The sequence below is a fragment of the Delphinapterus leucas genome, chromosome 8, assembly GCF_059928025.1.
Source record: "Delphinapterus leucas isolate spDelLeu-1000000601 "Yukka" chromosome 8, BTC_Dleu_Yukka2, whole genome shotgun sequence".
In the NCBI taxonomy this organism is placed as follows: Eukaryota; Metazoa; Chordata; class Mammalia; order Artiodactyla; family Monodontidae; genus Delphinapterus; species Delphinapterus leucas.
In genome coordinates, this window is record NC_143136.1 from 47,919,342 (window position 1) to 47,942,387 (window position 23,046).

Consider the following 23,046-nt stretch of genomic DNA (forward strand, 5'->3'; position numbering starts at 1 on the left):
TGATAATTCTGTTCAGGTCATCTATATCCCTACTGATTTTCTGCCTTCTTGATTTATCAATTACTGAGAGAGGATTGCTGACTACAGTGGGTCTCCAACTATAATGGTGAATTGTCTATTTCTCCTTGCAGTTCTATCAGTTTTTGTTTCAAGTGTTTTGACACTTTTTAAATACACACATTAAGGGCTGTTATGTCTTTATGAAAAATTGAGTTCTTTGTCATTCTGAAATGCCTCTTTATTCCTGATAATATTCCTTGTTCTGAAATCTATTTTGCTTACTTCAGCTTTCTTTTGATTATTATTAGCATTATATATTTTCCCCCATCTCTTTACTTTTAATCTATCAGAGTCCTTATATTTAAAGTAGGTTTCTGTAGAAAACTTACAATTGGGTCTTTTTTTTCTAGTCTACTCTGACAATCTGTCTTTTCATTGGCATATTTAGACTATTTGCATTATTGATAGAGTTACATTAATATCTACCATATTTGTAACTGTTTTCTAATCACTGCATTTGTTCTTTGTTTCTTTTTCCTTTCCCTCTTTTTCTGCCTTTTCTAGTTTTCATTCAACATTTTATATAATTCCATTTTTCTCTCTCCCATCTTCCCTAATGTCTGGAAATTGCTAATCAGTTTACTGTTCGTAATTTTGCCTTTTCCAGAATGTCCTATAGTTGGAATCATACAGTTTGTAACCTTTACAGAGTGGCTTCTATCACTTAGTAATATGCATTTTAGGTTCTCTCATGTCTCTTCATAGCTTGATACTTTCTCTTTATTCCATTGAATGGATTATCACAGTTTGTTTATCATTCATCTATTGAAGATCTTGGTTACTTCCAAGTATTGGCAATTATGAATAAAGCTGCTGTAAATATCCATGTGTAAGTTTTTGTGTGGAGATAAGTTTTCAGCTCATTTGCGTAACTACCAAGGAGCATGATTATTGTATCATATGGTAAGATTATATTTATTATTTTTAAGAAACTGCAGAACTGTCTTCCTAAGTGGCTGTACCTTTTTGCATTTCTACCAGCAATGCATGAGAGTTCTTGGTTCTCTATAGCCTTGATAACATTTGGTATTGTCAGTGTTTTGGATTTTAGCCATTCTAGTAAGTGTATAGTTATATCTAATTTTTGTTTTAGTTAACAATTCCTTAATGACATATGATGTGGAGCATCCTTTTGTATGCTTTTTTTTTTTTTTTTTTTTTTGCCATCCTTGTATCTTCAGTGAAGTATCTGTTCTAACCTTTTCCTCACTTTTTTGATTGGGTTGCATTTTTTTATTGTTGATTTTTGAGTGTTCTTTGTATATTTTGGATACATGTCCTTTATCAGATATTTATTTTGCTAATATTTCCTCTCAGTCTGTGGCTTGTCTTTTCATCCTCTTAATAGTCTTTTGCAGAGAGTAGTTTTAATTTTAATGAGATCCAATATATACTTTTTTTTAAGGATCATGCTTTTGCTGTTTTACCTAAAAACATTTTGCCAAAGAGATAGTCACCTAGATATTCTCCTCTGTTATCTTCTATAAGCTTTATAGTTCTGTGTTTTACCTTGAAGTATATGCCCCACTTTGAGTCAATTTTTGTGAGAGTTGTAAGGTCATCTTGCACATAAATATCCAGTTGTTCCAGCACTATTTGTTGAAAAGAACTATTCTTTTTCTATTGCCATAGCCTCTGCCCCTTTTTCAAAGATTAGTTGACTATATTTGTGTAGGTTGCTTTCTGGGATATCTGTTCTGTCACATTGATCTATCTCTTCTTTCACCAGTACTGCACTGCCTTGATTGTTGTAGCTGTATAATAAGTCATGAAGTCACGTAGCATCTGTCCTCTGACTTTGTTATTTTTCTTAAATATTGTATTGGCCATTCTGGATCTTTTGCCTTTCCATATAAACTTTAAAATCAGTCTGTTGATGTCCACAAAGTAACTTGCTAGAATTTTGATTGGGAATGCATCCAATATGAAGAGAAGTTGGAAGATTTGATATTGTAACAATGATTTCTCTCTGAAAACTTGTTTTAATATATCTTACAATTCAGGGCTACTAGTGACAAATTCTCTCTACTTTTGCTTTCTTCAAAAAGCATTTCTCCTTCACTTTCGAAGAGAATTTAATTTGGTCAGAATTCTAGTTTGATTTTTTTTTATTTCAGTGCTTTAAGTATTTTACTCCTTTTTCTTCTTGCTTGCATGGTTTCTGAAGGGAGGTCTGAACTATTTCTTATTCTTGTTCTTCTATAAGTAAGGTATTATTTTCCTCTGGCTTCTTCCAAGGTTTCACTGTTTTGATTTTCTGCAGTTTGAATGTGATATGCTTACCTGTATTTTTAAATTTTTAAAACTTTTTAGCTCACTCAGTATTCTCTGAGTTTCTAGGACCTTGGGTTTGGTGTCTGTCATTAATTTTGGAAAATTCTTAGTCATTATTACTTAAATATTTCTTCTGTTCTTTTTTCTCTTTCTTCTCCTTCTGGCATTTCCATTATGTTACACCTTTTGTAACTGTTTTTTCTTTACTCTTTTTCTCACTGCATTTTGATTTGGGAAGTTTATATTGACATATCTTCAAGTCTATTGATTCTTTCCTTAGCCATATCCAGTCTACTGATGAACTCATCAAAAGAATTCTTTATTTCTGTTACAATATTTTAAATTTTTACCATTTAAAAAATTTTTCATTTATTTATTTTACTTATTTACTTTTGGCTGCATTGGGTCTTTGTTGCTGTGCACAGGCTTTCTCTAGTTGCGGCGAGCAGGGCTACTGTTCGTTGCAGTGCATGGGCTTCTCATTGCAGTGCCTTCTCTTGTTGCGGAGCATGGGCTCTAGGCGCGCGGGCTCAGTAGTTGTGGCTCACAGGCTCTAGAGTGCAGGCTCAGTAGTTGTGGTTCACAGGCTTAGTTGCTCTGTGGTATGTGGGATCTTCCTGAATCAGGGCTCGAACCTGTGTCCCCTGCATTGTCAGGCAGATTCTTAACCACTGCACCACTAGGGAAGCCCTACATTTTTACCATTTTTGGATTCATTAAAAAAATTTATATCTCTGCCTACATTGGGTAATGTACCTGATCTTTTGTGTTTTCCAGTTTTTCCATTAGAGTCCTTAACATATTAATCATAGTTATTTTAATGCTTACTTTATGTCTTCAGATAGTGTTTTCTCTTGCCTTATTCATGCCTTGTAATTTTTGGTTGAAAGCAGATATGATGTATTAAATAATTAGAGCAGAGGTAAAGGCCTTTATTGTGAAATTGTATGTTATTCTTGCTAGGAGTTGTACTATGTTTAGTGGTTGCTGTACCTGCAGTTGCCAGAGGATTTGAATTCTTCTAGTGCTTTTATTTTTGTCTCTCCTGTTGTCTTTGGACTTCTCTAAAAAGTCCTTCTTAAATAGAAATGGGAATTGGCTCACATGATTATGGAGGCTAACAATCCCATGATTTGCTGTTGACAAGCTGTATACTCAAGAAAGTAGATGGTGTAGTCCCAGTCTGAAGGACAGGAAGCTTAAGACCCAAGAAAAGCTAATGCTTCACAAAGGCAGAAATAAAACCTATGTTCCAGCTCATGGCTGTCAGGCAGGAGGGAATTCCCCCTTACTTGTGGGAGAATTGGCCTTTTTCTCTATCCAGACCTTCAACTGATTAAAAGGGGTCCACCCACATTATGGAGGGCAGCCTGCTTTACCCAGTCTGCTGCTTCATATGTTAATCTCATCCAGAAACACTCCTACAGACACAATCAGAATAATGTTTGACTAAATATTATTCAATATTATTAAATATTTAGTCTAGTCAACTTGCCACATAAAATTATCCATCACAGCTATTGCCTGATATGTGTCACTCATTCTTTCCCATTGATTATTGAGGGCCCATGGGTCAGATAACTTGTCTTTTAGCTCATAAGATAATGAATCAAAAGTTGCAACATTCATCTGAGATAGAGATCGCCAACTTTCACCAAAGGATTCTGGACCCTGAACATGATTGCAGTATTGGAATAATCTTTGGGAGTATTTCTTTTGAGCAGGAGTAGAATGCATAATGAGTGTAGGTAAAAGAGTGACCTAATGTTTGGTCACCAGAAGGATAGACTTCTGGCTACTTGGGAGAATTACATCATTCTGTTTCCTTGAGATTAGACATGATCATATCACTTGCTTTGACCAATAAAACGTGAACATGAGTGATCTGTTCCACTTACAGATGGAAGTAATTAAGTGAGATTGTGCTTCCACAATCATCATGGTAAGGGAAGTGAAATTGAAAGTTGAACAGCAGGAATTAAATAGCGGCGTTACAAGTATTGAGATACAAAGGAAAGCTATCCAAGATTCGTGTTTATCCATTATTAATATTAGTAAAAATATCTCATGTATTATTCTAAAAATGATTGACTCTCAAAGATAATAATTTTCTCCAGCGAATATTTACAGAGTTCAATATATTAGAGGCAATATTTAAGGACCAATTTTTATTTACACAGAACTGGAAAAAGTAATAGATTAAAAATCAAAAGTAAATAGTTAGAAGTTGTAACACAAACTCTTACCTAAATTTTGAAATGGACTTTAACTCAAATTAAATTTAGTTGAATCAGTAGATTGATAATAAATCATCCCAGTAACTCTCCCAAGTTGTTAGTCTTTCATGAATGGACTTTTATGTATTAATAATTTGTAACTTAAAATTTTTTCCTTGGAGAATTAATGTATATCTCAGTAATTAAATGTTCATTTCTCAAAATGAGCAATATCTAAATAACCATTGCTTTCTTCAAATATTATCAAAGATGATCAACTTTTAAAAAATTGTCCAATTTTCTAGTTTTGTGCCATCAATAATAAAAAATTAAAAATTTAAAGTAAATCTATGAATATGTGATATAAATAATTTATATTTCATTGCAAACTGATCTTTATGATTACTATTCTTTAGGTCTGATAGTTTTTAACAAGGAGTATGATTTTATATACATTAATTTTATTGTGTGTGTGTATGTGTGTGTGCATGCCTCTGTGTGTGTGCTGTAAAGCATTCTTCTTTAAATGCTCCAGAAACCAAGGCTTAAACTAATTTTTCATATTCATTTGGGTTTCATATAGATGCTTTTTAAAAAAAGTTTTATATTATTTCTATAATAATGTCTCCCTTTCATATAAGAGAAGATACTTAGAAATGAAATTGATTTAGTGTTTTTAACATGCATTTCTGATTCATGAAGCTTTGAATGGGAAAGACTCAAACAACATTAGAGCAAAATAAAATGCCATCAATTTAGGAAATTAAAACGTTTTTTCTTTATAAAAATTATTTACCTCAGAGCTACAAGCTGCATACTTTTCATAGGTTGGAAATATTCAAGTGTAAGTAAGGCCAGTGACAGAATGTGGATTAAGAACACTTGTACTTCTTCATCTGTACTCATGGCACCAAATATGGCCAAACTATGGTACATTTATTATTTCCTCCAATTAACTGCCTTTATAAAAAACAAGAGATGTAGTCTAGGTCCAGATCCAGAGATCCTGGATTCTGGAACACATTCCAACATTAAAATTAAAATTAAAAATAGATAGTTTTTTAATAGTTCCAAAATTGAAAATAGAACTGCCATGTGATATAGCGATCCCAACTCTGTATATATATATATATCCATGAGAATCAAAATCAGGATCTTAAAGAGATATTAGTACTCTCAATGTTCATTGCAGCACTATTCACACAATAGCCAAGGTGTGGAAACAACTTAAATTTCCATTTGCTGATAAATGGATAAATAAAGAGTGGTATGTACATACAGTGGGATACTATCCAGACTTAAGAGAGAAGGAAATTCTGCAATATGCAGGAACATGGATGGATCTTGAGGATACTATGCTAAGTGAAATAAGCCAGACATAGATAAGTACGGTATGATTCCACTTATATGAGGTACCTTAAATAGTCAAATTTATAAAATCAAAGACTGGAATGGTGATTACCAGGGGCTGTGGGGGGAGGAAATGATAAGTTACTAATCCACGGGCATATAGTTTCAATTAAGTAAGATAAAAGTTCTAGAGATGTGTTGTATAACATTGTACCTATAATCAACAATAAATTTTTTTAAGTGGATAGATTTCATGTTGAGTGTTCTTAATCACAATAAAATAAGACATCACAAGAAAATAAAATTAGAAACCAATATCTCTTATAGTGTAGATGAAAAAATCTTCAATCAAATATTAGCAAATCAAATTTAATAGAACATTTTTTTAAAGATTATTTTTGATGTGGACCATGTTTTAAGTCTTTATTGAATTTGTTACAATATTGCTTCTGTTTTGTTTTTGGTTTTTTGGCCACAAGGCATTTGGGATCTTAGCTCCCTGACCAGGGATCAAACCCGCACCTCCTGCATTGGAAGGCGAAGTCTTAACCACTGGACTGCCAGGGAAGTCCCAATAGCACATTAAAAGGATTACACCATAACTCTAGTGGATTTATGCCAGGAAAGCAAGGATAGTTCAACATAAGCAAATAAATAAATTAATCTAATAATCACATTACTTGAATGATCTCAAATTGATTCAGAACTGGCATTTGACAAATCCAATACACTTTGATTAAAAACAACAACAACAACAGCTCTCAGAGAACTAGGAATAAAGGGAAAATTCCTCAACAAGATAAAAGGCATTTGTGAAAAACCCATAGCTAACATCATACTCAGTGGTGAAAGACAGATGCTTTCCCCTCAAGATCAGGAACAAGAGAAGGAGGCCTGCTTTCACCCTACTATTTGACATTGTACTGGAATTCTAGACAAAGAAATTTAGACAGGGAAAAAGAAATAAAAGGCATTCAAATTAGAGAGGAAGAAGTAAACTCATTTCACAGATAACATGACCCCAAAATTGAATATCCTGAAGAATTCACAAGAAAGCCATTAGAGCTAATGCATGGATTAAGCAAAGTTGTAGGGTAGGAGATCAATGCACAACAATCAGTTGTGTCTCTATACACCAGTAATGAACAATCAGAAAAAGAAATCAAGAAAAAAATTCCATTTACAATAGCATTTTAAAGAATAACATACTGAGGATAAATTTAATTGTGGAGGTAAAAGAATGTATGCTAAAAATTCCAAAACATTGCTGAAAGAAATTAAAGAAGACTGGAATAATGAAAAGACCTCTTATGTTCAAGGATAGAAAGACTTAATATTATCAAGATGTCAATTCTACTCAAAATGATCTACAGATTCAACAAAATCCTTTTAATTTCAATGGGCTTTTTTGCAGAAATGAAAAAAATTGATCCTCAAATTCAAATAAAACTGCATGAGGCTTCAAATAGCTAAAATAATCTTGAAAAAGTTGACCAAATTTGGAGGACACATACTTCCTGATTTTAAAACTTACTACAAAGCTATGGCGATTAAAATACTGTAATACTGGCATGAAGATAAGACATATAAATCAATGGAATAGGACTGAGAGTTCAGAAGTAAATCTATACCTCCATAGCCAATTAATTTTTGACAAGGGTGCCAAGTTCATTCAATGGAGAAAGGATATTCTCTTCAAAAGATGGTGGTGGGACAAGTAGATTTCCACATGCAAAAGAATGATGTTGGGTCCCTAAATTATACCATATGAAAAAATTAACTCAAAATGATCAACAACCTAAATATAGAGTTAAAAACCACAAAATTGTTAGAAGAAAACATAGAAGTAAATCTTCATGACCATGGATTTGGCAATGGATTCTTAGATATGACACCAATCACAAACAACAAAATTTTTAAAATATAAATTGTGTTCATTGCTGCATTATTCACAGTTGCCAAAAGGCGGAAACAACCCAAGTGTTCATCAACATATGAATGGATAAAACGTAGTATATGTTTTATAATTTTCATCCATGAAAAGGAATGAAGTTCTTATACATGCTATAACATGGTTGAGCCTTGAAAACATTATACTAAATGAAACAAGCCAGACACACAAGAACAAATATTGCATGATTTTATTTATATGAAATATCTGAAATAGGCAAATTCAGAGACAGAAAGTACATTAGAGGTTACTAGTGGCTTGGGGAGGTCAGGTGTAGAGTTTTTGTTTAATAGTTACAGAATTTCTATTTGGGGTGATAAAAAAATTTTAGAAATAGAGACTGGTAATAGTTGTATAACATGGTGAATGTAATTAATGTCATTGAATTATATACTTAAAAATGGATAAAATGGTAAATTTTATTATATATATATATATTCCACAATTAAAAAGAATAATGTAATATACCTAAGCCATGGAATTGTACAATTTAATGTGTGAATTATGTAGTATGTGAATTATATCTAAATGAAGCTGTTAAAAAAAAGTCTGGACTTCGGCATAAAAAACAAATGATTCAACTCCATTTCATCACTTAACTCAAAGACTTTGGAAAATTTACCTAACCACTCTAAAGCTTCAGTGTCTTTCTCTGTATAATGGGGATAAATTGCACCAAATTTCCAGAGTTATTATGAGAAATAATTAGGTAATGATTGTAAAAAACAAAAAAAAAACGAAGAGAACAAAAGATCCCCCCAAAAACCCGCTGTGACTGGCACATAGTTAGAAATCAATAACCAGTAAGCCCTGACTGTGGTGGTAGTGGTGATGATGATGATGACGAAGATGGCTGGGGTTGGATAGGGTAGCAGAGGAGGTTGAGACAGAGGAAGACGCTGATGAGGATATGAACCAAGGTGCACATTTAGGGTGGTACACTTACAGTCAGAAGGTGAAGTTGGAATCCTAGTCTTCCAGATTCTAACCATGTAGCTAGTGTGTTTCTTAACTGTCTCATTTTCTTCTGTGAAAACTGGCTAAGTTCAGATGAAATATTGCTTATCTGAAAACTGGGAAATAACAATAGGTACCATACAGGATTGTGTTTCCACAGTATTGTTGGTTAGCCTTTTATCAGTATTCTTTGTCAGTGATGATTAACATTTAATAAGGTTATACTATGTGTTCTACGATGCAGGTGCAAGTCATTTTTTGAGTTTTGCTGATGAAGAAATTAAAACAGAGCGAGCTTTAAAAACGTATCCATGAACAGCCAGCTATAAATGGCAGAGCTGGGATTCAAACCCAAGCCATGTGGCTCCAAAGCCTTATCGCTCACCACAAAACATGGAAACACAACTCTTGATAATAGCCACATTGGATTACCCTCCTCTGCTGTTGCAAACTGAGCATTTTGCTTAAAATGTGAAAATTGTGGTTGCATTAAGCAGCTAACATCAAACACAAGGGATTTTCATTTTTTATTTCTTTTTGCAGGGAGGTGGCAGAGAAATTGACTGCATACTTTTACTAGATCTTTGTTCTCATTAGGAAAATCATTTTAGCTCTGAAAACAAAATCTCCTAAAATAGTTTCCAAGGCAACTTGTAATAAACCAATACTACATATTTAGAGGATTATAGTAGAATGCTGTTAATCAGTATGACTTCTTTTGTGCATTTATTTCATTACTTATTTTTATTATATGGTATTCGTTTTCATAGATGATTCTTCTCATCATTTAATAGCTGCATCTGCTCAACACCAGATTATATAAATAAAATGTAAAAACCAACATCTTTGTGTCTTGATTGCTCAGAATCTAGATTATAGTTAGGTTAACATATAGTTAGGTTAGATTATAGTATTTGACATAAAAAGAATTGAAAGATAAAAGGAACTGCTTCCTCCTATTAATTTTCTCATTTGGAAAACTGCTGTCTGAAGCCCTCTTACTTTTTGCATGTCTTCTTTTGATACTAAGGGGCTTTTAAAAAGAGGTGAAGTACTTCTATACAAATTACTGTTTGCTAAAGTTACTGTCACTTGAAGACTGAGTTTATTTTTGTTTCAGAGCTTTAGGTTAATATACCTCAAAAATCACTTTTCATTTATTCTTTTTTTTACGTTTTAAATCTTTTATTTTAAGTTGCAGTGTTTTCAAATACTGTTAAGTTAAAAGCAAAGACAGAAAATAATATGATTTGAAGATTTAAGTAGAAAGGATTTATAAAATAAGGCCAGATACAGAATAAATAAAACTCTAAAAAAACAAATCCAAACAGAATCCTCAAAGGGTATACTAATCCTGTATTGGTTCTACATAGTGCTTGTTGGTAAATTATTTTTCCAATGATATTATTTACCCCTTTTTAGAAAGCAGTGATCTGCCCAAGATGCATTACTAAGTTATATGTAAAGGAATTGGGCCATGCCAATTTGCTTTTCAGTTTGTGAGAAACAGGGCAAATCAATTCTACATAAATTCCAGATGTATTGACTATATACTACCAATCTATTAATCTAAAATGTATTATTATATATTTTTGGGCACCTACTATTTATGAAATTTCATCTGAATGCATAGGGATGTTGAAGAATCATTCCTACATTTGCTAGAGGCTTTATAACTAAATTGTAAATATTATTTTACAAGATCCTAGAGGCAGGGCCCTATTAAATTATATTTTTATACTAAGGGTTTGGAACAAATCTGGGCATAAAGCAGAAGCTAACATATACTTATCAAATGACTAAACAGTTGACTTAGGTAATTCAGCTTTTTAGAAGAGGACAAATAAGCCCTGAAAGAAGAATGCCTCAGAATTCAGGAAGTACAGTGGGAACATATTATATACAATATGTGAGTTAAATATAATATTGGGAGTTTGTGTATGTCTCACACAATTCAATATTAAACTACTGTTAATTCGTTTTTAAAAGAATTACTAATATATTGTTCTTTCAATAATATTTGAGAGTTTTCCAGTGGAATAAATTTGAAGTTTTATTTTGATCTTTACTGTCAAGACTTTAGATGCCCTTATAACTTTACTTATTAGAAAAATGATGAGAAAACTAACACTTTTAGAGAACAAGAGCATTTAGAATTTTGAGAGCTCAGATCAATTGCAAAAACTTAATTACTATTTTGTTAAAGCTGCTCTGAGATTAAAACTCAGATTTATACTAAAACTCGTTAGGTTCACCGATGATTTAAAAACTGTTTTTTTTTCAGACCAAGAATGTGAATATATGCCATACTTTTACATGAGGATGGGTAAAATTATTTGGTCTTTATATTAAGTTATACTAAAAATATATATTATTTTTCTGATTGAGACATAAAATGTGTCTTTAATTATAAAAGTAATTGATGCTTATGGGTAGAAAACATGAAAAATAAACAAGGACAGAAAATGAAAATATCTTATAGTGATGTCACCCAAAGATACTTAATCATGTTTTTAATGTATTTCCTGTTAGGCTTTTTCCTCTTGTCTCTTGCTGGGTGCCTTCCGTCCTGTTTCTTTCTTTGTCTTTATTCTTTCCTTGTCTCTGTTTTTCTCAGTCTTTGTTTATGTTTGTCCCTCATTCCTTTCTCTGATTCCTATCTCTGTCTTTTTATTTTTTTATGTTATTTTCTCTGTTGGTCCCTTTCTGTTCTTTAATTAAAATGTCCACAGTATTTCATATTTGTCACTTTTAGTTTATTTTTACCTTATTACTATAACTGTTAAAGACTGATGTGGAAAATAGCAAGTCACCTATCCTCTGGAAACATTCTGGAATGTATCACATAAATGAAAAATTCTATCACTGGAGCAGGGACCTCTAAGGGAAGGAACTATTTTTAAGGTCTGTTTCATTTTTAACAGTCTATGGTAAATTGATGAAATATCATGCTGTATTTCAGTCAGTTTTATTGAAGAAGAATTTTGAACTGGATAAAGTGAAAGCTGGTTACTGAAGTGATGATTTAAGTTATGGACGTAGTTGGAGATAAATGCAGGAATGTTTTAAGGAATATAGCAACACTAAGAGAACCAGGTGTGGAAGTAAAAGTAAGGATAAAGGAAAGAGTAAATCTATTAGTGAGAAGTTGATAGTAAAATCCTGAGGATGGTAGGAGAACGGTCACAGGAAGGGGGAGGTTCAACTTGTAAGGGATAAGGGGAAAATAAAAGGAAAATAAAACTGAGACAGGAGAAATGAGAAGATAAAGCAGATAAAATAGAGAATGGATAAGGATTGTTTGTTGAGTGAAAGAATGACAGAAATTTCCAAATCCACTTCTGTACCAAGGGACTGTTTTGTCTTGTTTGTTTTTGTTTGTGTAAGTGTTTAAAGAATAAACTTAATCTTAGTTTCCAGGTTATTGTATAAATCAATATGGACATGATTTTTTTTTCTTTACTACATAACTTTGTATAAACATGTCAGGGTTCTAAAAACCATATGGGAAATTTACTATATATAAATCTTGAGGCCCAAGTCCAGTTCCATTGAAATAGAATCTCTAGGAGAATTCTATATGATTAACAAGAGGCCAGACTATTTTGTGTGATCACAAAACTTTAAAAACTTATTATAAAACTACTCAACCACTAAATTAGAACAATCATTTGACTACTGCAACATTTTTCTCTATGTATGCCCCTTCTAAGTTTATGATGTCTATGGAAAAACACTATAAAATTTTTCTTGTTAAATATTGTTGGGGAGGAAGAAATTTTTCTCTACTTTTCTAGGTTCTTCTGGCTAGTCTAAGAATTAAATTTATGTGAGATAGATTAGCAGGAGAATAGCGAACAAAATTTATTAACTTGTGTAGGTGGGAGGGACTTGGGAAAACTGAGTAACTCAGTTTTCAAAGACCTCACCTTAAATATCATCTTCAGCTAAATTCAAAAGAGGATATTGCGGGTAGGGGTTTGGGAGTTCAGAGGGGAGAAAGGCAATTCACATGGAGATGGAAAAGCAAAGGTTTGTAAACAAATGTTTGCTGGGCCAGGCAGAGACACTGGGACACAGGATGGACTCTCACCTTTAGGCCAGGCCTGGAGTTTCCCCCACCACAACAAGCCCACATTCTTTGCAGATCTTTGTGGTAATAACTGTATTCTGGGAACAGTCCCTTTATCTAAATTCTTCAGGCAGCTTAGGGGGAGGTAAAAAGAAAGACTTCCCGAGTCTTCTTTTTCTTAATAATAATCAGCCTAAATTAATCCTCCTGCCAGAGAGATACATTCTGGGGTGGCAAATTTTGCTCCTCTAAAATATCTCCCAAAACTTTAAATTCAGACCTAATATAAGAGAAATTGAACTGGATAAAAGTCACTTGAAATAGGTTTTGGGTAGTATTTCAAGTTGTTTTCATTTTCTGCATACTCTCAGACTGTGCTGTCCAGTAAGGTAGCCACTAGACACGTGGCCATTAAGCACGTGAAATATGGCTAGTCCAAACTGAGATGTCCTGTAAGTATTAGATCACGCTAAATTCTGAAGTTAGTACAGAAAAGGAAAAGAATGTGAAATATCTAGAGGTATTTTTTTAAAAAGATATTATTTAGGTACACAAAAGCATGCAGAATATAGTAATTTTATAAGAAAATTACTTAAAACAACTTTATGTGTTGATTACATTTGAAATGATAAATGTTGGATATATGGGTTAAATGAAATATAGTATTAAACTTAATTTTACCTGTTTCTTTTTGTTTTTTTAAATGAGGCCACTAGAAAATGTAGTATTAGATGTGTAACTCATGCTTTTCTAGGTGACAGTGATGCTCTAAGGCAGCAGTCAGCAAACTATTGCCTTTGGCCAGATCCAACCAATGACCCCTTTTGTACAACAATACACCCATATGTTTCCACATTAGTTATAGCTGCTTTTAGGCTACAATGGCAGAGTTTAGTAGTTGCAACAGAGAGCATGTGATCTTCAAAACCTACAATATTTACTACCTGGATCTTTAAGAAAAAGTTTGCCAACCACTGTTCTAGAGTAAAAGGAATAATCGGGCAGATTTATTTAATGTTAATCTTTAGCTTTTTTCTCATCTGCACAAGAAGACTCTGTAGGTGAGAAGAGAAGCTAGCAAATGGAAAGGTATCCTATTTTAGTAAGGGAAATTGCCCATCATTTAAAAAATGTACACATTTCAGGGCCTGAAATTATAGCTATTTCATTTAAAGAAAAGAAAGCAATGATAATAATATCAACCAGAAAACTTCAATAATCTATACTTCATTAATTTCTGTTTCTAGGCTGAGATGAATATATTTATGCTCCCTTCCTGCTCTAACAACTCCTGTTACATCTTCTTGCTGCCAAACTTCATTGCTGACCCTTTTAAGAAACGTGGTTCATCAGCTCTTACTGGCTAAAGGGCAAGAAAATGCGTGAGCTGGTGATCTCATTGGTGGTTGTAGTTGTTACATGGGGAGGAGAAGTTTAAGACAGAAAGTAAAACTGAGCTGAGCATTTTGAGAAAAAGAGGAAAGAGTAAGAGGATGTGGAAAATAGCAATGTCTTTATTTTTAGGGATGGGCTCTTATTTCATTATTTGTTTTTTTCATTGTATATGACTAGTTTTACACTGACAGGGAACATTTCCCTCTAGACTTCTTTCAGCCACAAAAAAGAAAAAAAAGAAAAGAAATCCAGTTTGTAAAACCTTTAAAAGGATAATGCTCAAGGAGCCTGATCTGCATCTCATAAACTTTGAGCCTGAAGCCATGATCGATGAGACTTTGAGGGTCTTGAGAGAGGGGAATTAGTTTATTTTGCATGTGGTATGGATATTAGTTATTGAGACCAAAGAGCAGACTGTGTTGGATTGCTTTGAAAGGTGTTTGAAACAATTCCTCCCATGTCCTCTGCAATGTAATTTTCTGCTCCTCCCATCAAGACTTGGAGTTTATTTCTCTATTCCTTGGAATATTAAGCTGACTTCTGACTTTCTTTGACCAACAGAATGTGATTAGAGTGATGTTACTTGATTTTGGAGGCTAGACCTTAAGAGATCTTGCAGCTTCCACTTTTATTCCCTTGGAATGCTTCCTCCAGGCTACTCTGTGAGAAAGACAGTGTGTCTGTTATCTATTGTTGCGTAACAATATTACTGTAAACTTGGTGGCTTAAAACCACACATGTTTATTACAGTTTCTGTGGTTTAGGAGTCCAGGCACAGCTATGCTCAGTCCTTGATTAGGGTGTCACACAGCTGAAATAAAAGTATTGGCTGGGACTGCAGTCTCATCTGAGGTCTGACAGAGAAAAGATCCACTCCTATGCTCACACAGGTTGTTGGAGGAACTCAGTTCTTTGCTCCTAGAGGCATACTGTCATTCCTTGCCATATGGGGCTTCTCCGTAAGGCTGCTTGCTTGCTACCTTAAAGCCAACCAGAGAGAAAGAAACTCAAAAGATAAGTACTGCATTCTTATGTCATGTAATCTCATATGCATAATCACATACATACCATCCCCTTTGCCATGTTCTATGGATTTTGAAGCAAATCACAGTTCCAGCCCATACCCAAGGGGAGGGAATCCCATAAGGATGTGAACAGCAGGAGGTGGCAATCATGAGGCTGCTTCTAGACTCTGTTCATCACAACCAGGCTACTTTACTGGAGGACGAAAGTTATCAAAAATTGTGAATGGTCTGAGATTTTACCCTACTTGTAAGCTACCAAGTGTACTTGCCACAGTTTCATGGACACACACTTCAGTGTCATAGATGAAGGATATTAGATTCCATAAGATCCCACTCATGGAGTGTGGATGGGGGTGGATTGAAGAAAAGGGGAGGTCCCTCGTAACAGGAATCAGGTTTTATTACATTGTTAAACAAAGAGTCCTTTTTACAACACATTTTGTACACACATTACAAATTTATGTAAAGAAGTAAATTAAGGCATTTTCCCCAATGTATGGAAACAAACTATAATAACAAAAACTAAAATAGAAGACATAAAAAGAGAAGAAGCAAAACCTTTCATTATCAAAGGAAACATCTATCTTGTATTAAAAATTACTTTCAAAAATTGTCAATTTGATAATAAATGCTTTGTGCAAATGTCCAAAGAAAATCAGAGGTAGGATTCAATTGAAAACTACCTTATTCTCCCCAAATTGACCTCTCAAAACTGTGTGTTGAGGCTAATTTTTCCTTTCTCTCTGTGTTGAAACTTGAGCAAATATGTAGCTTATCTCTTGACTTTTTGATGGTGTCTTAGTCTCCTTGGGCTACCATAACAAAATACCATAGAATAGGAGGCTTACAAACAGAAATTAATTTTCTCACAGTTCTGGAGCCCAGAAGTCCAAGATCAAGGTTCCAGTTAATTTGGTTCTTCCTGTATTACAGATGGCCGTCTTCTCACAATGTCCTACCATGGCCTTTCCTCCTTGCATGTACACGGAGAGGGTGAGAAAGCTCTCTGCTGTCTCCCCTCATACAGACACTAATTCTATCAGGGTCCCAAGTCTTATTACTTAACTTAACCTTAATTACTTCCTTAGAGGCTCCATCACCCCAGAGTCACACTGGGGGTTAGGTCATCAACACATGAACTTTGGGGAGACATTCAGTTCATAACAGCTAGTAAACCAAAAGTTTTGTTTTCTCTTTAGTCTCAAACAATATCAGTTCAGTAAGTTTTATGTCTATTCCAGTATAAAATTTAAAAATTATGAACGTCTTTTAAAGTTGTGGCAGCTTCTCCCTGGCTGCATTGCTCTCTTTTTCTTTCTTCTAGCTCACTGGCTAGAGTGAGGGGAGCATAGAGGGAGGAGAAGCAAGGGGCAGGAGTGATCCAGCCAGTCCCTCAGTCAAGGGTCAGTAAACTCTCTTCTGTTCAGCTTTGCCAGACATATGGTCTCTAGCGCAGCCACTCAACTCTGCCAAAGTAGTATAAAAACAATCACAGGCAATGAGTAAATAAAAGCATGGCTGTGTTCCAGTAAACTTTTTATTTACAAAAATAGGCAAAGGTACACAATTTGCCATTCTCTTTCCTAGAGCCTAAGTTAAACCAAAAAGAGAATCCCATTTTTATTACCCTGTTGCTTGGTTAGGTGTAGAGACACTTGAGAAGCTACATACCTTGGGGGATGGGATAGGTGCCTTTATTCTAAGGGTGCCTGTCTCACTAAGCATATCCTATTTCAGCATTTGCTGCATGTTAGAAATCTCTGAGAAACTTTTAAAAAATCTCATGCACACACCACACTAAAATGGGTTAAATCAGAAAGCTGGGTGGTGATTTGGTGCCCAGTACTAGTCCAACAAGCAGTCAAGATTAGAAACCACTGCTTTAGTTGCAGTTTATTGAAGAGTCAGGTACACATAGATAGCATCTTGACCATATAAAAGTTAATAGGAATACCTAGGTTTCCATATAGTATTCTTCTAGGTTTTACATAATCTGATTTGGCTTCTATTTTGGTTCCATTTCTTGAATCTGTGAGGTCACATGATTGGCAACGTATTTTTTGAATATTTATCTCAGTTTTGACCTGAAAACATTTCTTATGCAACACATGGAGTATTTCTTTTAGGTTCACACTCTGCTGAGGCAAGTAAGAAGCTCTTTGCACTCATGCCTTGCTGCAGCCCATACTTGATAGGGGAACAGGCCAAAATGTTCTGAAATCCCTTACCCTTAGCTCGTGTGTGTGTGTGTGTGTGTGTGTGTGTGTGTGTGTGCGCGCGCGCATGTGCGTGTTGAGGGTTGTTCTGTGATGACTGGAGAGCAGGATCTGAAATTGATCTCCAGTGGCCTCGGCCTGTAGCGGCTTGAAGCAGGGTTTCGGTTCCTGGCCAGTGATTGAGGTCGGGTCGCGGCGGTGAGAGCACCGAATCCTAGCCACTAGACCAGTGGTCAGTGACAAGGCCCTGGCCCTATGGCTTTGTAGAAATATGTGGCCTCTTATCTTCTATCTGGGCAGGGCCCAGCCTCCTTTCTCAGTTGTCCTGTTATTCCCATCTTGGAGTGTCGGTCCACAAGGAACAAACACAAACTGTATGCCCTGGGGGCCCATCTGTCTCCTGTCTCAGAATGACTTTCTATTCTGTATCTATTTCCCCTGCCTACCCACTCTGATGACAGCATTCCTTGGACACCAGAGAGAAATAGAACAGGGGGTCAGGTTCCTGACTTCCCAGTATGCTGCCATGGTCTGCTACTGTAGATCCTGCCCTAGATGTTTATCAGTCATTTCTCAATGTTTCTGTATTATTCTGTTGTTATTATTTTTAGGTGAAGATATTTGTAGACCCAGCTGTAGCCTCATGGGAGGGACTTAGCAAAATTGAATTTCAAGTCTCTCCATTGGCAGAGGGTGAAGAAAAATGGACAGCTTAATGACAACTAGGTTGGTTTAGACAATTTAACTCCTAGGTGCCTTGAGTTATTGGTTCTGGAGTATTTCATGTCATGCCACAATATTTACAGTTACAGCATTCATGGAGGCACTGACAACACCTGATTGTTCACTTTTGAAACCAGGGGGTTGCTGAAGAACATATTAAGGTCATTTTGAAACTTGTCCTTAGTTATATAGTGGTATATTCTATTTTTTCATGACACTAAGGTATTCTTTCTAATCAAGGAAATAACACATTCAGGACATCAAAGAGCTTCCAGGACTAAGCCTATCTAAATAAAGGCAAACTCAGTGTGAGGAGGCTGGTGCTGCCTTTGATCAATTTCATTGTTTCCTTGCTACCACTTGGTTGAATCCCATGACTCTTACGCAGTCTGGAAAATTAATACTTTTTACTTCAGCACTCTGTAACTCACACTTTATTATAATTCCCAATACTGTCTCTCTGGTCTCAACTTTATATTTTGCCTTGGACCCTGAATATAAATGTTACCTAATGCAAGTTCTGGTACCCGAGACACAGTAAGGCCAAACAAACTCAAACGATGGAGTTTGGAGCAGAGATAGGTTTATTGCAGGGCCAAGCAAGGAGAACAGGTGACTTGTGCTCCAGAAAACCCCAAGCTTCCCAAAGGGTTTCAGCAAAGCATTTTTAAAGGGAAGGTAAGGGAGGGGTACCCCAGGGTATGTGATCAGCTTGTGCACAATTCTGATTGGTTGACCGTGATCAATCCTTAGGCTATGAAGGTCTGGGGGCTCTGTGCTCTTGACCATCAAGTAGTTAATTTCTTCCATTTGGTGGTGGTTTTAGCATCTGAAAAACTCAGGATATATGCCTCAGCTACTATTATCTAGGTATTGCTGAGAAGAGCTAAAGCAGAGGATATGGGGGAGGGGTCTGTCTTAGGAAAGGCCCCGTAGGATCCTGCTTGATTACACAAATAATTCAGAAAATGTTTGAGTTATGTGACACAACTGAGTTTTAGGATAGACTATGGTTACTTGAATTTATGGAGGGTTATAGAATATAATCAATTTCTTTTCAGTAGATTGTCATCTCATCTCACCTTGAATTGAGAATGGATAAATTTAAGATTGTTTTTTCCCATATGATTTAAAATGTGTGCGCCTTTTTATTTTGCATGTTTGTGCTTTTTGTCTTTTTCTCTTGATTAGGTGAGCTAATGGTTTGTTTATTTTATGATTTGCTTTTGTAAACAGCCAACACTTGGTTTTAAGGATTATTTTTTCTGTATTCTAATTTATTAATATTTGAATTTTTAATTTTAATTCCTTTCATCAAATATTTTTGTTGTTTTCCTTATAATTTCTTGAATTGAGTGTTTAATTCATTGATGTTCATCTTTCCTTTTTATAAATGTAAATATTTAGAACTGAGAATTTTCCTCTGCACTACTCTAGTTGTATCTCAATACATTTCAGTAATGTTATCTGTAACTTCTGTTTTCATTGTTTCTTTGAACTTACATAGGAATAACATTTAAAAAAGATTACCTTATGTTAGACAACATCTGAAGTTCTAATGAATCTTAAGCAGTACATACACCATTTTGATTACAACATAATAAAATAGAATACATCAAGAAAAAATGAAAGCACAGGCAAAGGCACATATGCAGAATCAATCTCTCTCTCTCACATACGTGTACACAGACACACAGACACACACACACACACACACACACATACACACACCTATGTTCCTTCCAAATAAGGACTTAAAAGTAATACATAAATAAAATATTGCAAATATTTCTTATGGAAATTTGAAAAAACTTGAATTTAATTGGAAAAAAACTTTTAAATTCCTTGAAAAGCCAAAAATATGTATATTTAGCATAAAAGAAAAAGAGAAAAATGAAAGATTCTTTTACACTTTCTATGTGACTTGTTCCCAGTGTTTTGTAATTGTTGAAAAGATGTTGTAGTAGGATGTATAAAATCACCAATGCCTCTTAATTGTTAACAAGGAAAGGAGATAGTAGGAATCAAAGAAATGTAATACATTTTAATAACTAATATTTTAGTTTTTAAAAATGAAAGAAAATTCTATTCAAAAGAAAGGCTAACCAAACAAAGATATAATCTACAGGCAACTATTCTGGGATAGTGATAAATTCATCTGAATAATATTTTTGGAAGTTGAACAAAACATTCTACCATTAGGGAAAGAAAATAAATAGTAAATAACGAGATTTAAGAAACCCACTCAGAAAAACATTTAGAAGTAATATAGAAGGGTGTAATTTTTTCTCAGTGGGCTAGATAGAGATATTAATTAAAAGTAATACAAAATATTAGAGGAGACCGGAACTAGAAAACCAGTGGGAATGAGAAATAAATGTTTCAAGAATTCCTGACAGTATTGAGATATGAGTTAATGATTTTTACAGAGTATCTTAAACATCATTATGCAACAACCTCCAGGCCAATTCAAGCTGATCCATTACACAAAGAAAAGCAATATGAGGTACCCTTAGGTGCCTATTTACCAAAAGACATTGAAAAAGAAATATAATGAAGATAGTCTCAGACATTATAAAGTAAAAATAAATGCCATAAAAATGAGAATAGTAGGAATGTGAATTATGAGAAGAAAATATATTTCTACTTATGAAACTATGATTTAGCTTGGAATTGAAGTAAATTTTATTTCTATAAATGAAGGACTATTACATTAATTCTTTTAATATCCAGTAGAATACTAGATAACAAAGTGCTTAAAATTTCTATTATTTTATCCTTATACCACAAAAATTAAGAGCCCTTCAATAAGCTACTTTGTCTGGACTAGAACATTTATTTCTGGATAAACTCAGATTTCAGATTTCAAAATTTCAAAATGCTTAATTTTATAACATCTTGGAGAGGTTAAAATTTTATATATATATAATATATATTTATATATTTCTATCTACACCTATATTTTTTTCTATCCATATATTTTTATATTATCTATCTATCTATCTACATCACCATCTATCTACCCATCTCCATGCCTCTGTATCTGTATCTATCCCCTCTATGAGACTAAATAGAATACGTACATTATTTAAATGAAATCTGCAATGTACAGAAACATCTATTTAAAAATTTTAATCATAATGTCAGTAAATTAAAAGCGCATTTTTATTTCTTATAGTTCAATAACAGGCAAAATTATTTTTAAAAGATAAAACTTTTAGTGGATAATTAATAGTTTTCAGCATAATGTGTTTTTCTTTTGTGGATTTAAAAAATAACTAATTTTGAACATCTCTGAAGCTATAATTTTATTTAAACTCTTAATAATTTCTTCTGACTTCAAAAAGAAAAAAAACTTCTATAGTAAATTTAAAAATCCCTTGATCCAAATCCATAGCAGTTGAAGGATAATGAAACCTGAAACAATTGCATGCATAATGCTTTAAGATGTTAACCAAAAATTTCAAAAATGGGTACCTGATTGAAATAAACAGGCATTTATTTGCTGTTTGTTGGGCCTGCTGTTTGGGAGAGACAGATTCAAGAAGCACTTGATTTATGTGCTGCCTGACTACAAAATGGGGGAGGTTTATAAAGGCAAAACACTGTCCAGTTACATAAGTTGTTTGTCAATAATTAGAACTGGAGCTTGTAAGAAGTATGGGGGCTTGCTAAGCAAGGATTGGTTGGGGTCTGAAATTATTACATAGTTTCAAAGGGAGGAATTGTCAAAGTACAAGTTTGCAGCTGGTAGCTGCTAGCAGGTAGTGTTTTGAAAATGGTTAGTGGTGTCCTAGAGTTTGATACAGTTCAGAGAAAACTCAAGTTCTCAGTGATATAGGAATGTGTCTAAAGCCACATCCACAATGGCCACCCAGCTCCCTTTTGGATACCTGAACCATATAGTTACTCCAATTTGATTTTTAAATGATCTTAAGTATGTCACTGAAGAAATGCCTTGATGGCTTCTTATTTCTCTTCCAAGTTTAGTGCTGGTGTTTAGCAGTTGATCATCCCTTTGGCCTTCTGCATGATGATTTAAAGACCAAGCTATCGCTTTGAATTTAGAGTCTTCTGTTAGACCCTTCACATCTGGTTACAAAAGAGAGAATGTGTAGATGATGCAAGTACTTTTCATGTAAGTGCGTTACATCCCTTCTTCCACATTTGTTTGTCAGAACTTAATCATATGGTTATACCTAACTCCAAGGTAGTGTGTGTGTTTATGTGTGTGTGTGTGTGTGTGTAGGTGTACTGTGGCTGGGAGGTGTTAACTGTGTGTTCAGGAGGAAAGCAAAACAAGTGTTAAATACAGTGAACTATATTCTGTAGAGGGAGCTTTTAAAATTAAAACACAAATCAATGATTTTCTCATTAAAAAATTTCAGTAGAGCTAGAAAATGTAGTAGAAAAAATATACAGTGTACAAAAGCCTCAAAATGGAAATAATTTAATAAGAAATGTTTTAGATCTATATGAAAAATTAAGGGATAGTTAGGAAGAACTGATTAATTACAGTCACAGTGTGATCTTGAGATGACTCACTATCAGAAAGGCACTATCTCTCCCTATTTTAATCTATAATTTTAACATATTTCCAATAATATATCAGTGTGAATTTTTAGTTAGCAAAACTTATTCTAAATTCACATTAAAATAAATAGACAAAGATTCCCAGGAAATTGTGTAAAAGTAAAAAGTAGTGAGGAGATACTATCTCTACTAAGTATTAAAACTAATTTAAACTTTGCTTAATAAAAATAGATTTATCCAGTAATTTCATTCTTGGAAATTTGTCATATAGATT